At 42.3% G+C, this 14,067-nt stretch overlaps 7 non-coding genes across 7 annotated transcripts; all 7 read left to right on the top strand.

The window, feature by feature from the left end:
• The first annotated feature begins 82 nt into the window (after window positions 1–82).
• On the top strand, window positions 83–273 carry LOC141207955 (U2 spliceosomal RNA). Its single transcript, XR_012278226.1, has one exon. It is a non-coding gene; the product is annotated as a U2 spliceosomal RNA (small nuclear RNA).
• A 1,115-nt stretch (window positions 274–1,388) lies between these two features.
• On the top strand, window positions 1,389–1,579 carry LOC141208064 (U2 spliceosomal RNA). Its single transcript, XR_012278334.1, has one exon. It is a non-coding gene; the product is annotated as a U2 spliceosomal RNA (small nuclear RNA).
• Window positions 1,580–2,691: 1,112 nt separating this feature from the next.
• LOC141207954 (U2 spliceosomal RNA) lies at window positions 2,692–2,882 on the top strand. The gene has a single exon (XR_012278224.1). It is a non-coding gene; the product is annotated as a U2 spliceosomal RNA (small nuclear RNA).
• Window positions 2,883–4,000: 1,118 nt separating this feature from the next.
• On the top strand, window positions 4,001–4,191 carry LOC141207953 (U2 spliceosomal RNA). Its single transcript, XR_012278223.1, has one exon. It is a non-coding gene; the product is annotated as a U2 spliceosomal RNA (small nuclear RNA).
• Window positions 4,192–5,309: 1,118 nt separating this feature from the next.
• On the top strand, window positions 5,310–5,500 carry LOC141207952 (U2 spliceosomal RNA). Its single transcript, XR_012278222.1, has one exon. It is a non-coding gene; the product is annotated as a U2 spliceosomal RNA (small nuclear RNA).
• A 1,115-nt stretch (window positions 5,501–6,615) lies between these two features.
• On the top strand, window positions 6,616–6,806 carry LOC141207951 (U2 spliceosomal RNA). The gene has a single exon (XR_012278221.1). It is a non-coding gene; the product is annotated as a U2 spliceosomal RNA (small nuclear RNA).
• A 6,390-nt stretch (window positions 6,807–13,196) lies between these two features.
• On the top strand, window positions 13,197–13,391 carry LOC141208169 (U2 spliceosomal RNA). Its single transcript, XR_012278432.1, has one exon. It is a non-coding gene; the product is annotated as a U2 spliceosomal RNA (small nuclear RNA).
• The last annotated feature ends 676 nt before the right edge of the window (window positions 13,392–14,067 follow it).

The following is a 14,067-nucleotide window of genomic DNA, read 5'->3' as shown; positions in this document are numbered from 1 at the left end:
AACGGGAGTCCATGAGCTCATCTCCACAAATGGACTTTTCAGGATCCTTGGGTGGCTCCGTAGTTTGAAACCAATTCTGGTTATCGCTTCTCGGCCTTTTGGCTAAGATCAAGTGTAGTATCTGTTCTTATCAGTTTAATATCTGATACGTCCCCTATCTGGGGACCATATATTAAATGGATTTTTAGAACAGGGAGATGGAAAAAGAGCTTGCTCTGTCCACTCCACGCATTGACCTGGTATTGCAGTATCTCCAGGACCGGTGCACCCCTTCTTTAATGCAGTTTCTAAAATCAGAAAGAATTGAATTCAATGTTTTTTGTTCATTTTGCTTGTTTGTCGGATTTTGGGATGGACTCTTTGGCTTTGCTTTTCTTCTCCTCATTGGATTTTTCATGTTCAAAGTTGCAGAAGCCAGATTACAAGCTCATTTTGGTTCAACTTCAGCAACTGTGCATTGCATTGCCATGTAATGTGATGCAATGCTATCTTTCTAGCTCTCCCTTTTTACTTCCTTTTGGATAAACAGACATATTAGGCAAGCATTTTGGAGCTTTCACCTAAATAACTACAGGTGGTGAGATAAGCTGCACAATATAATTGACCTTTCAGTATATTGTTGCACACACACCATCTATTTAGCAAATGACCTTGTTATCAACAGCAGCCTTTTAAACTCACCTGAGCTAACAGGTATGTGCGCTGGTTACTCTGCTGCGCTTAAAATTTCTTTTTTGGTTTGCTACAATGCCTTTTCTGAAACGTTGTCTCCCTCTGCTGGAACACTGACTTCTTTCATTTAATGCCTGCAGACTATAAAAGAGAACCCAACCCAAAAAGTTTGGTTGATTAGTCTGTGGCATTCTGTTAAACTGTTGCTTATGGCGGTCTCTGTGAGCTTCTCAGCGACATTCAGCCAGCCAGGTATCCTGCCTGCAGTAGATGGAATGTGGCAATGGAACGCTGGCTGCGCGTGTCATAATAGGCTCTGAGCCTTTATATACCTGTGCACAGCAGCAGCCACCTTCAGTCTGCTGCTGGACAGCCAGCAGCAGCAGCAGCAGGAGAGGTATGTAATCAGGAGCCCTCCTGCTAAGGGTAGACAGCTGCTCGTTCCACCCCACCCCCCGCCTTAATTGGTTCTCCTCCCTTCCAACGGTGTTGAGGCGGGTGGGAACAGCAGGGGGTGAAGGTGCTGTGTTTAAAGAGGTGGAGTTATGCAGATCTAAAACGCGTGGATTGCAGCAGCAGCAAGCCGAAAAGTGCAGGCATGTAAGGGATCTAGAGGTTGACAACATGTCTTCTTAACGGGAGTCCAGGAGCTCATCTCCACAAATGGACTTTTCAGGATCCTTGGGTGGCTCCGTAGTTTGAAACCAATTCTGGTTATCGCTTCTCGGCCTTTTGGCTAAGATCAAGTGTAGTATCTGTTCTTATCAGTTTAATATCTGATACGTCCCCTATCTGGGGACCATATATTAAATGGATTTTTAGAACAGGGAGATGGAAAAAGAGCTTGCTCTGTCCACTCCACGCATTGACCTGGTATTGCAGTATCTCCAGGACCAGTGCACCCCTTCTTTAATGCAGTTTCTAAAATCAGAAAGAATTGAATTCAATGTTTTTTGTTCATTTTGCTTGTTTGTCGGATTTTGGGATGGACTCTTTGGCTTTGCTTTTCTTCTCCTCATTGGATTTTTCATGTTCAAAGTTGCAGAAGCCAGATTACAAGCTCATTTTGGTTCAACTTCAGCAACTGTGCATTGCATTGCCATGTAATGTGATGCAATGCTATCTTTCTAGCTCTCCCTTTTTACTTCCTTTTGGATAAACAGACATATTAGGCAAGCATTTTGGAGCTTTCACCTAAATAACTACAGGTGGTGAGATAAGCTGCACAATATAATTGACCTTTCAGTATATTGTTGCACACACACCATCTATTTAGCAAATGCCCTTGTTATCAACAGCAGCCTTTTAAACTCACCTGAGCTAACAGGTATGTGCGCTGGTTACTCTGCTGCGCTTAAAATTTCTTTTTTGGTTTGCTACAATGCCTTTTCTGAAACGTTGTCTCCTTCTGCTGGAACACTGACTTCTTTCATTTAATGCCTGCAGACTATAAAAGAGAACCCAACCCAAAAAGTTTGGTTGATTAGTCTGTGGCATTCTGTTAAACTGTTGCTTATGGCGGTCTCTGTGAGCTTCTCAGCGACATTCAGCCAGCCAGGTATCCTGCCTGCAGTAGATGGAATGTGGCAATGGAACGCTGGCTGCGCATGTCATAATAGGCTCTGAGCCTTTATATACCTGTGCACAGCAGCAGCCACCTTCAGTCTGCTGCTGGACAGCCAGCAGCAGCAGCAGCAGGAGAGGTATGTAATCAGGAGCCCTCCTGCTAAGGGTAGACAGCTGCTCGTTCCACCCCACCCCCCGCCTTAATTGGTTCTCCTCCCTTCCAACGGTGTTGAGGCGGGTGGGAACAGCAGGGGGTGAAGGTGCTGTGTTTAAAGAGGTGGAGTTATGCAGATCTAAAACGCGTGGATTGCAGCAGCAGCAAGCCGAAAAGTGCAGGCATGTAAGGGATCTAGAGGTTGACAACATGTCTTAACGGGAGTCCAGGAGCTCATCTCCACAAATGGACTTTTCAGGATCCTTGGGTGGCTCCGTAGTTTGAAACCAATTCTGGTTATCGCTTCTCGGCCTTTTGGCTAAGATCAAGTGTAGTATCTGTTCTTATCAGTTTAATATCTGATACGTCCCCTATCTGGGGACCATATATTAAATGGATTTTTAGAACAGGGAGATGGAAAAAGAGCTTGCTCTGTCCACTCCACGCATTGACCTGGTATTGCAGTATCTCCAGGACCGGTGCACCCCTTCTTTAATGCAGTTTCTAAAATCAGAAAGAATTGAATTCAATGTTTTTTGTTCATTTTGCTTGTTTGTCGGATTTTGGGATGGACTCTTTGGCTTTGCTTTTCTTCTCCTCATTGGATTTTTCATGTTCAAAGTTGCAGAAGCCAGATTACAAGCTCATTTTGGTTCTACTTCAGCAACTGTGCATTGCATTGCCATGTAATGTGATGCAATGCTATCTTTCTAGCTCTCCCTTTTTACTTCCTTTTGGATAAACAGACATATTAGGCAAGCATTTTGGAGCTTTCACCTAAATAACTACAGGTGGTGAGATAAGCTGCACAATATAATTGACCTTTCAGTATATTGTTGCACACACACCATCTATTTAGCAAATGCCCTTGTTATCAACAGCAGCCTTTTAAACTCACCTGAGCTAACAGGTATGTGCGCTGGTTACTCTGCTGCGCTTAAAATTTCTTTTTTGGTTTGCTACAATGCCTTTTCTGAAACGTTGTCTCCTTCTGCTGGAACACTGACTTCTTTCATTTAATGCCTGCAGACTATAAAAGAGAACCCAACCCAAAAAGTTTGGTTGATTAGTCTGTGGCATTCTGTTAAACTGTTGCTTATGGCGGTCTCTGTGAGCTTCTCAGCGACATTCAGCCAGCCAGGTATCCTGCCTGCAGTAGATGGAATGTGGCAATGGAACGCTGGCTGCGCGTGTCATAATAGGCTCTGAGCCTTTATATACCTGTGCACAGCAGCAGCCACCTTCAGTCTGCTGCTGGACAGCCAGCAGCAGCAGCAGCAGCAGGAGAGGTATGTAATCAGGAGCCCTCCTGCTAAGGGTAGACAGCTGCTCGTTCCACCCCACCCCCCGCCTTAATTGGTTCTCCTCCCTTCCAACGGTGTTGAGGCGGGTGGGAACAGCAGGGGGTGAAGGTGCTGTGTTTAAAGAGGTGGAGTTATGCAGATCTAAAACGCGTGGATTGCAGCAGCAGCAAGCCGAAAAGTGCAGGCATGTAAGGGATCTAGAGGTTGACAACATGTCTTCTTAACGGGAGTCCAGGAGCTCATCTCCACAAATGGACTTTTCAGGATCCTTGGGTGGCTCCGTAGTTTGAAACCAATTCTGGTTATCGCTTCTCGGCCTTTTGGCTAAGATCAAGTGTAGTATCTGTTCTTATCAGTTTAATATCTGATACGTCCCCTATCTGGGGACCATATATTAAATGGATTTTTAGAACAGGGAGATGGAAAAAGAGCTTGCTCTGTCCACTCCACGCATTGACCTGGTATTGCAGTATCTCCAGGACCGGTGCACCCCTTCTTTAATGCAGTTTCTAAAATCAGAAAGAATTGAATTCAATGTTTTTTGTTCATTTTGCTTGTTTGTCGGATTTTGGGATGGACTCTTTGGCTTTGCTTTTCTTCTCCTCATTGGATTTTTCATGTTCAAAGTTGCAGAAGCCAGATTACAAGCTCATTTTGGTTCAACTTCAGCAACTGTGCATTGCATTGCCATGTAATGTGATGCAATGCTATCTTTCTAGCTCTCCCTTTTTACTTCCTTTTGGATAAACAGACATATTAGGCAAGCATTTTGGAGCTTTCACCTAAATAACTACAGGTGGTGAGATAAGCTGCACAATATAATTGACCTTTCAGTATATTGTTGCACACACACCATCTATTTAGCAAATGCCCTTGTTATCAACAGCAGCCTTTTAAACTCACCTGAGCTAACAGGTATGTGCGCTGGTTACTCTGCTGCGCTTAAAATTTCTTTTTTGGTTTGCTACAATGCCTTTTCTGAAACGTTGTCTCCTTCTGCTGGAACACTGACTTCTTTCATTTAATGCCTGCAGACTATAAAAGAGAACCCAACCCAAAAAGTTTGGTTGATTAGTCTGTGGCATTCTGTTAAACTGTTGCTTATGGCGGTCTCTGTGAGCTTCTCAGCGACATTCAGCCAGCCAGGTATCCTGCCTGCAGTAGATGGAATGTGGCAATGGAACGCTGGCTGCGCGTGTCATAATAGGCTCTGAGCCTTTATATACCTGTGCACAGCAGCAGCCACCTTCAGTCTGCTGCTGGACAGCCAGCAGCAGCAGCAGCAGCAGGAGAGGTATGTAATCAGGAGCCCTCCTGCTAAGGGTAGACAGCTGCTCGTTCCACCCCACCCCCCGCCTTAATTGGTTCTCCTCCCTTCCAACGGTGTTGAGGCGGGTGGGAACAGCAGGGGGTGAAGGTGCTGTGTTTAAAGAGGTGGAGTTATGCAGATCTAAAACGCGTGGATTGCAGCAGCAGCAAGCCGAAAAGTGCAGGCATGTAAGGGATCTAGAGGTTGACAACATGTCTTCTTAACGGGAGTCCAGGAGCTCATCCCCACAAATGGACTTTTCAGGATCCTTGGGTGGCTCCGTAGTTTGAAACCAATTCTGGTTATCGCTTCTCGGCCTTTTGGCTAAGATCAAGTGTAGTATCTGTTCTTATCAGTTTAATATCTGATACGTCCCCTATCTGGGGACCATATATTAAATGGATTTTTAGAACAGGGAGATGGAAAAAGAGCTTGCTCTGTCCACTCCACGCATTGACCTGGTATTGCAGTATCTCCAGGACCGGTGCACCCCTTCTTTAATGCAGTTTCTAAAATCAGAAAGAATTGAATTCAATGTTTTTTGTTCATTTTGCTTGTTTGTCGGATTTTGGGATGGACTCTTTGGCTTTGCTTTTCTTCTCCTCATTGGATTTTTCATGTTCAAAGTTGCAGAAGCCAGATTACAAGCTCATTTTGGTTCAACTTCAGCAACTGTGCATTGCATTGCCATGTAATGTGATGCAATGCTATCTTTCTAGCTCTCCCTTTTTACTTCCTTTTGGATAAACAGACATATTAGGCAAGCATTTTGGAGCTTTCACCTAAATAACTACAGGTGGTGAGATAAGCTGCACAATATAATTGACCTTTCAGTATATTGTTGCACACACACCATCTATTTAGCAAATGCCCTTGTTATCAACAGCAGCCTTTTAAACTCACCTGAGCTAACAGGTATGTGCGCTGGTTACTCTGCTGCGCTTAAAATTTCTTTTTTGGTTTGCTACAATGCCTTTTCTGAAACGTTGTCTCCTTCTGCTGGAACACTGACTTCTTTCATTTAATGCCTGCAGACTATAAAAGAGAACCCAACCCAAAAAGTTTGGTTGATTAGTCTGTGGCATTCTGTTAAACTGTTGCTTATGGCGGTCTCTGTGAGCTTCTCAGCGACATTCAGCCAGCCAGGTATCCTGCCTGCAGTAGATGGAATGTGGCAATGGAACGCTGGCTGCGCGTGTCATAATAGGCTCTGAGCCTTTATATACCTGTGCACAGCAGCAGCCACCTTCAGTCTGCTGCTGGACAGCCAGCAGCAGCAGCAGCAGGAGAGGTATGTAATCAGGAGCCCTCCTGCTAAGGGTAGACAGCTGCTCGTTCCACCCCACCCCCCGCCTTAATTGGTTCTCCTCCCTTCCAATGGTGTTGAGGCGGGTGGGAACAGCAGGGGGTGAAGGTGCTGTGTTTAAAGAGGTGGAGTTATGCAGATCTAAAACGCGTGGATTGCAGCAGCAGCAAGCCGAAAAGTGCAGGCATGTAAGGGATCTAGAGGTTGACAACATGTCTTCTTAACGGGAGTCCAGGAGCTCATCTCCACAAATGGACTTTTCAGGATCCTTGGGTGGCTCCGTAGTTTGAAACCAATTCTGGTTATCGCTTCTCGGCCTTTTGGCTAAGATCAAGTGTAGTATCTGTTCTTATCAGTTTAATATCTGATACGTCCCCTATCTGGGGACCATATATTAAATGGATTTTTAGAACAGGGAGATGGAAAAAGAGCTTGCTCTGTCCACTCCACGCATTGACCTGGTATTGCAGTATCTCCAGGACCGGTGCACCCCTTCTTTAATGCAGTTTCTAAAATCAGAAAGAATTGAATTCAATGTTTTTTGTTCATTTTGCTTGTTTGTCGGATTTTGGGATGGACTCTTTGGCTTTGCTTTTCTTCTCCTCATTGGATTTTTCATGTTCAAAGTTGCAGAAGCCAGATTACAAGCTCATTTTGGTTCAACTTCAGCAACTGTGCATTGCATTGCCATGTAATGTGATGCAATGCTATCTTTCTAGCTCTCCCTTTTTACTTCCTTTTGGATAAACAGACATATTAGGCAAGCATTTTGGAGCTTTCACCTAAATAACTACAGGTGGTGAGATAAGCTGCACAATATAATTGACCTTTCAGTATATTGTTGCACACACACCATCTATTTAGCAAATGCCCTTGTTATCAACAGCAGCCTTTTAAACTCACCTGAGCTAACAGGTATGTGCGCTGGTTACTCTGCTGCGCTTAAAATTTCTTTTTTGGTTTGCTACAATGCCTTTTCTGAAACGTTGTCTCCTTCTGCTGGAACACTGACTTCTTTCATTTAATGCCTGCAGACTATAAAAGAGAACCCAACCCAAAAAGTTTGGTTGATTAGTCTGTGGCATTCTGTTAAACTGTTGCTTATGGCGGTCTCTGTGAGCTTCTCAGCGACATTCAGCCAGCCAGGTATCCTGCCTGCAGTAGATGGAATGTGGCAATGGAACGCTGGCTGCGCGTGTCATAATAGGCTCTGAGCCTTTATATACCTGTGCACAGCAGCAGCCACCTTCAGTCTGCTGCTGGACAGCCAGCAGCAGCAGCAGCAGGAGAGGTATGTAATCAGGAGCCCTCCTGCTAAGGGTAGACAGCTGCTCATTCCACCCCACCCCCCGCCTTAATTGGTTCTCCTCCCTTCCAACGGTGTTGAGGCGGGTGGGAACAGCAGGGGGTGAAGGTGCTGTGTTTAAAGAGGTGGAGTTATGCAGATCTAAAACGCGTGGATTGCAGCAGCAGCAAGCCGAAAAGTGCAGGCATGTAAGGGATCTAGAGGTTGACAACATGTCTTCTTAACGGGAGTCCAGGAGCTCATCTCCACAAATGGACTTTTCAGGATCCTTGGGTGGCTCCGTAGTTTGAAACCAATTCTGGTTATCGCTTCTCGGCCTTTTGGCTAAGATCAAGTGCTTTATTGCAGGAGATTGTGGTTGAAGGGCACTCGGGTACTCCTCTCCTTGGCCTGGCAGGATCGTCCACTTTGGTGGACTTAACCTGCTTGCTGCTATTAGGGAGAGGGCTTAGTCCCAGGGTAACGAGTTGCGATCCCCCAGCTTCCAGGTGTTTTTCGCTGCAAGAACACTGGGAGCGCAGATTGCAAGCGGCTGCAACTTGCAACCTTGTTGCGTTTTTCCATGGAGGTTGACCCTAACCTCGTGCCTCTTTATGCGAGGCTAAAAAACTCTATCCGAGTTCACTTCACGGCGGGTGGCTCGGATATGAGGAAATTAGGGTATGTAGTCCAGGACGTGCTCAGGAACCTTCTTGGCGTACAAAGGAATGAAATTCTCTCCATCCAGGATTATCCCAGAAGAGGTGACTATGACATCACATTCACCGGAGAAGGTATTTTTAGAGATGTACTAGAAAAGTTAAAAAAAGTTGAAAATAGTCCTGTTTTGAAAGGGATACAAATTGTTGAGCACGTCCTGGATGAGGTAAGACTGGTTATTGTAAAAATATTTTCGCCCTTTGTTTCTGCTCCAGAAGTAATGTCATTTCTAGCAATTTATTTTAAAAGTGTTAAATGTATTGGGAAGATATTAAACGAATATAACATATGGACATCTAAGTGGAAATTCCTTGTGAAGTGTACAAGAGATCCAAATACACCAGGTGGTATACGGCTCCCCCCTGCCCGTTTCAAAATTGGGCAAACAAATGGGGATTTCTTCTTTTCTGGGATGCCAGTATATTGCAGAAATTGTGGGCGCTATGGTCATTCAAAAGAAAACTGTCATGTATCATGTAGAAATTGTGCTAGTGAAGAACATGAGACAAAAGAATGCCCTAAGGAAAAGAAATGCAGTTTTTGCCAGACTCCAGGTCACTTTTATTTTTCTTGCCCTCACAGATTTCGGGAAGATGAGCAAAAGGGGAAGTCCAAGACGTCCGACCAAGGACCAAAAGATCAGACCACCCCTCAGGAGGAGGAACAACAACCTGGAGCCTCTGGAGACAATAAGGGCGTACCAAATAGTGAAGTGTCTCCAGAGTCTATGACAGGTAAAATACCAAATCCCAAAACCTGGCTGCAGGACCTGCGGGAGTCCAAAAGGAGGGCTGAGAAGGAGCAGAAGGGCACTACTGGTAAGGTCAAAAGGGACCGGCAAAAGGCCGACACAGAAGCCCATGCCCAGTCTGGGTCTCCTAGTGCTGAGGGCGCTGAGTGGATAAAGGTGGGTCCTAAGAAAAAGAAAAAGGGTGGTTCGGAGGAGGCAGCAGGAGGTGAACAGATGGACACTTCTCCAGAAGGGGACGTGGACGCTGGACCCTCAGGGGTTTCGGTCTCCGCTGCTACAGGTGGGGACCGGGATCTTGCTGCCTCTGAAGAGTCAGAGGCTCTGCCTTGTGCGCAACCTCCTCCTATAGGACGACCTTCTACAGGTCAAACAGGGGCGGCGGAACCCCTCGGGGACCCACCTGATGAGGAACTGCATGGCCAGCCAATGGAGACCCAGCGGGTTCTGCCAGCCAGCCCTCCGAGCTATGCCAGTGTAGCGTCGGGTTTATATAAATGTGGTAATCTTTCCTCCTCCACGGAGACTCTCGTGACGATACTATCAGATGAGGAGGGAGGCGTAAGCCCAGTGGTCTGATCAGGTTCATCGGACAGGTAAATCCGTTGCTCTTAGTTACCTAAGTAAAATTTCTACATTTTCTAATGATGGCTGAACTCAAAGGTATTTCCCTCAACGTGAGAGGCATAAAATCTAACACGAGAAGAACTGCTCTTTTTAATTTTTTTACGTGTTTTACTGCATCTGTATTTTTTCTGCAAGAATGTAATATCCCACATGAAATGTCATATCAAAAATATAAAGATGAGTGGAAGTGTGGGCCATCTGTCTGGTCCGGATCGAATGCTGCAGGATCAGCGGGTGTAGCCATACTTTTTAAAGGGAACGTTTTAATTGATTTTATTCAGGAAATTTTACCAGGTCGTATTTTATTAGTGAAAGCTTTTATTGATGGTATTAGATGGCAGTTTTTAAATTTTTATGGATCCCCAGAGAAAAATGAAAGAGCCGAAATGCTTGATCTTTTACCATTATTTATTAATAACTCTGAACCTTTTATCTTAGCAGGGGATTTTAATTGTGTTTTAAAAGGTGAAAACCGGCGCTCCAGCTCTGTAAGCAGGAACTACGATAAAACCTCAGGTATGCTACATGATATAGTCAAAGATGCTAAATTGATAGACATATATAAAGAGTGTCATAGTGACAGCCCAGAGGACGCCGGTTTCACTTGGAGCAATGCTAATTGTAGCTCTAGGATTGATTTTATTTTTGGTTCAGATAAAACAATACCTGCCAAATGTGAAGTTTTAACTAATATATTTTCAGACCATAAACTTTTATCCTTTACCATAAAAGTAAATGACAACAAAAAATGTGGTAAGAAAAGCTGGAAAATGAATGTATCCCTTTTAACCGACCCGCAGATTTTATCAGATTTCATTGAGTTTTATAGGAAATGTAGAAAAGGGAAAAAAACAAATGAGACTATGAGTGTATGGTGGGATAGAATGAAAGTAAAAATAAAAGACTTTTTTATTAAAAAGAGTATATGTAGAGCCAAAGAAAAATATGAAGAATATAGAATTTTAAATACCCGCCTACAAACATTATTTAAGCTCAGAGACAATGGGATAGATGTACAACTTGATATTTCAAACTTAAAAGAAGAGATTTCAAAATGGCTAGAACAAAAAGGAAAAGAGATCATTTTTCGTTCTAGAGTACAACATATAGAAGAAAATGAAAAGTGTTCCAGATATTTTTTTAGGAAAAATAAAAAAGAAAAAGTGATAATTGACCATATAGATGGTGAGAATAATATAAAAAATATGCTGGGTAAAGTTGAGGTTTTTTTTTCTAATCTATTTAATGGAAAAAATATAGATAATAAATTAATGGATGATTCGCTGCAAGGACTAACAGCTGTTTTAGATCCCGCATCCCAAGAGTTTTTATCCCAAGTTTTAACGGAACAAGAAGTGTTAAAAACTATTAAAAGTTTTAAAACTGGAAAGGTCCCTGGTCCTGATGGCATCCCAATAGAATTTTATGTATGTTTTTATGATATTTTAAAAGATGATTTGTTTTATTTGTTTACTGAGGTTTTTAATAATAAGGTTTTATTAAATTCCTGGAAGAAAGGTGAAGTCTCCCTCCTATACAAAAAAGGTGATAAATCAAAATTAGAAAACTGGAGACCAATAACACTTTTAAATTGTGACTATAAAATAATGGCTAAAATTTGTGCAAATCGTCTAAAAGAAGTCATCAGCAAAGTTATTCATTCTAATCAAGTGTGTGGGGTGCCGGGGCGCAGTATATGGGACAATCTGAATTTAGTGAAAGACTGTATTGAGGATGTGAAAGACAGAAAGGGGAAAATGGCGATTTTATCTATTGATTTTGAAAAAGCATTTGACCGTGTCTCACACTTTTATCTTTTTAAAGTTTTAGAGAAAATGGGCATACCAGAAGGGTTTTTACTATCGCTTAAAGCATTTTACAAGGATTGTACAAGTAAGATTTTAGTGAATGGTTTTAAGACACAAGAGGTATTTTTACGGTCAGGGGTGAAACAGGGATGCCCTCTGTCCCCCTTACTGTTTATCTGTGCACTGGAACCAATGTTATGTGCAATACGCCAAAATAAACAGATATGCGGTGTCCCTCTGCCTGGAAGCGGTGGTTTGGAGGCCAAGGTTGTAGGCTACATGGATGACGTGGCGGTCTTGTGTACAGATGCACCATCACTTACGGCCACTCTCCATCAAGTGCAATCCTTTTGTCTAGCTTCTGGTTTTAAAATCAATTTTAATAAGTGTAACATTTTAAGTGTTGGGGGGATGATTTTACGTGATGTACCAATTAATGTCTCCGAATCCATTTCCATTTTAGGTATATCATTCACTGAAAATAATGATGGTTATAATAGTTGGGAAACAGTTACACAGAAAGTAAATACGAAAATATGTATGTGGAACATGAGGAGACTTACAATGGAGGGTAAAGTATTGGTTTTAAAGATGGTGATTTTACCTCTTTTATTGTATCTTAGCATGGTTTTCCCCCCGCCTGTTAATGTTTTAAAAAAGATAACCAAAACCTGTTTTACCTTCTTTTGGAACTCAAAAATGGAAAAGCTGAAAAGAGAAATCGTGATGAAATCAAAAGTAAAAGGTGGTAAAGATTTTCCAGATTTTAATAGGTTTCTTTTAATCCATCTGTTCGTTTACTGTTTTAATGCCCTTTTTAAGAATCACTATTGGTCCTTTTTTATGCGTTTTAATACAGGATTTTTTATGAGAAAGTTTGGATGGTATGAAGTTAATATATCTGTGCCCCATGCTTTTAATTTGTCGACGCATTATGAGATTTTAAGGAAAATAGTGTCCGATTTTAATTTAGGGACTAAGAAAATAGAGGAATTAAGAAATAGTAAGAAACTAATTAAAGAAATACGTAAAAGTGAGGAAATATGTAATGTTGACAGATATGATGATGACAAATCTATGTCTATCTGGAAAATGATTAACGTTTTTTATCTTTTTAATGAACAGAGAGATCTGGCTTGGAGTTGCATGCACCGCTGTCTTCCTTGCCGGGCATTCCAATACAGAAGAGGATTTGTGAGGTCTGCCATCTGCCCAAGAGCCGGATGCCAAGACGAGGAAACGGTGGAACATCTATTATGGACATGTAATTTTGCAAAGGATTTCTGGAGAAGACTGCTCCCCCTACTGGAAAGGGTGGCAGACCTCAAGGACTTTACATATAAAACTGTGCTATACGGACTTATGGAATGCCCCACAATGGACCAGTACACAATGGCTTGGAAGACAGTGAACTGCGCCAAGTCATCTCTCTGGAAAGCGCGCAACATTGCTATTTTTAAACAAGATGTTTTATCAGTGAATGATGTTTTAAGTTTATATTTATGTCAAATGTATACTTATTATTTAATTGACAAAAAGAAGAATGTACATATTTCCAAAAAATGGCTTGTTGACCAATGGAACCTAATTATTTAAAATCTTTGTATTTTTTTGTTTTGTAAATTTCATTTGTCTTTTAACGTTTGGTATTTGTGTAATTATGCTTGTAATTTGTTAAAGTTTTAATAAACGGTTTTATCCCTCTGCAGGGGATAGCCAAATTAAAAAAAAAAAAAAAATCTGTTCTTATCAGTTTAATATCTGATACGTCCCCTATCTGGGGACCATATATTAAATGGATTTTTAGAACAGGGAGATGGAAAAAGAGCTTGCTCTGTCCACTCCACGCATTGACCTGGTATTGCAGTATCTCCAGGACCGGTGCACCCCTTCTTTAATGCAGTTTCTAAAATCAGAAAGAATTGAATTCAATGTTTTTTGTTCATTTTGCTTGTTTGTCGGATTTTGGGATGGACTCTTTGGCTTTGCTTTTCTTCTCCTCATTGGATTTTTCATGTTCAAAGTTGCAGAAGCCAGATTACAAGCTCATTTTGGTTCAACTTCAGCAACTGTGCATTGCATTGCCATGTAATGTGATGCAATGCTATCTTTCTAGCTCTCCCTTTTTACTTCCTTTTGGATAAACAGACATATTAGGCAAGCATTTTGGAGCTTTCACCTAAATAACTACAGGTGGTGAGATAAGCTGCACAATATAATTGACCTTTCAGTATATTGTTGCACACACACCATCTATTTAGCAAATGCCCTTGTTATCAACAGCAGCCTTTTAAACTCACCTGAGCTAACAGGTATGTGCGCTGGTTACTCTGCTGCGCTTAAAATTTCTTTTTTGGTTTGCTACAATGCCTTTTCTGAAACGTTGTCTCCTTCTGCTGGAACACTGACTTCTTTCATTTAATGCCTGCAGACTATAAAAGAGAACCCAACCCAAAAAGTTTGGTTGATTAGTCTGTGGCATTCTGTTAAACTGTTGCTTATGGCGGTCTCTGTGAGCTTCTCAGCGACATTCAGCCAGCCAGGTATCCTGCCTGCAGTAGATGGAAT

This window comes from Phyllobates terribilis, unplaced genomic scaffold, assembly GCF_046119375.1.
Source record: "Phyllobates terribilis strain yellow unplaced genomic scaffold, ASM4611937v1 Scaffold_168__1_contigs__length_4147262, whole genome shotgun sequence".
Lineage (NCBI taxonomy): Eukaryota > Metazoa > Chordata > Amphibia > Anura > Dendrobatidae > Phyllobates > Phyllobates terribilis.
This window is presented reverse-complemented; position numbering and strand designations above follow the sequence as displayed.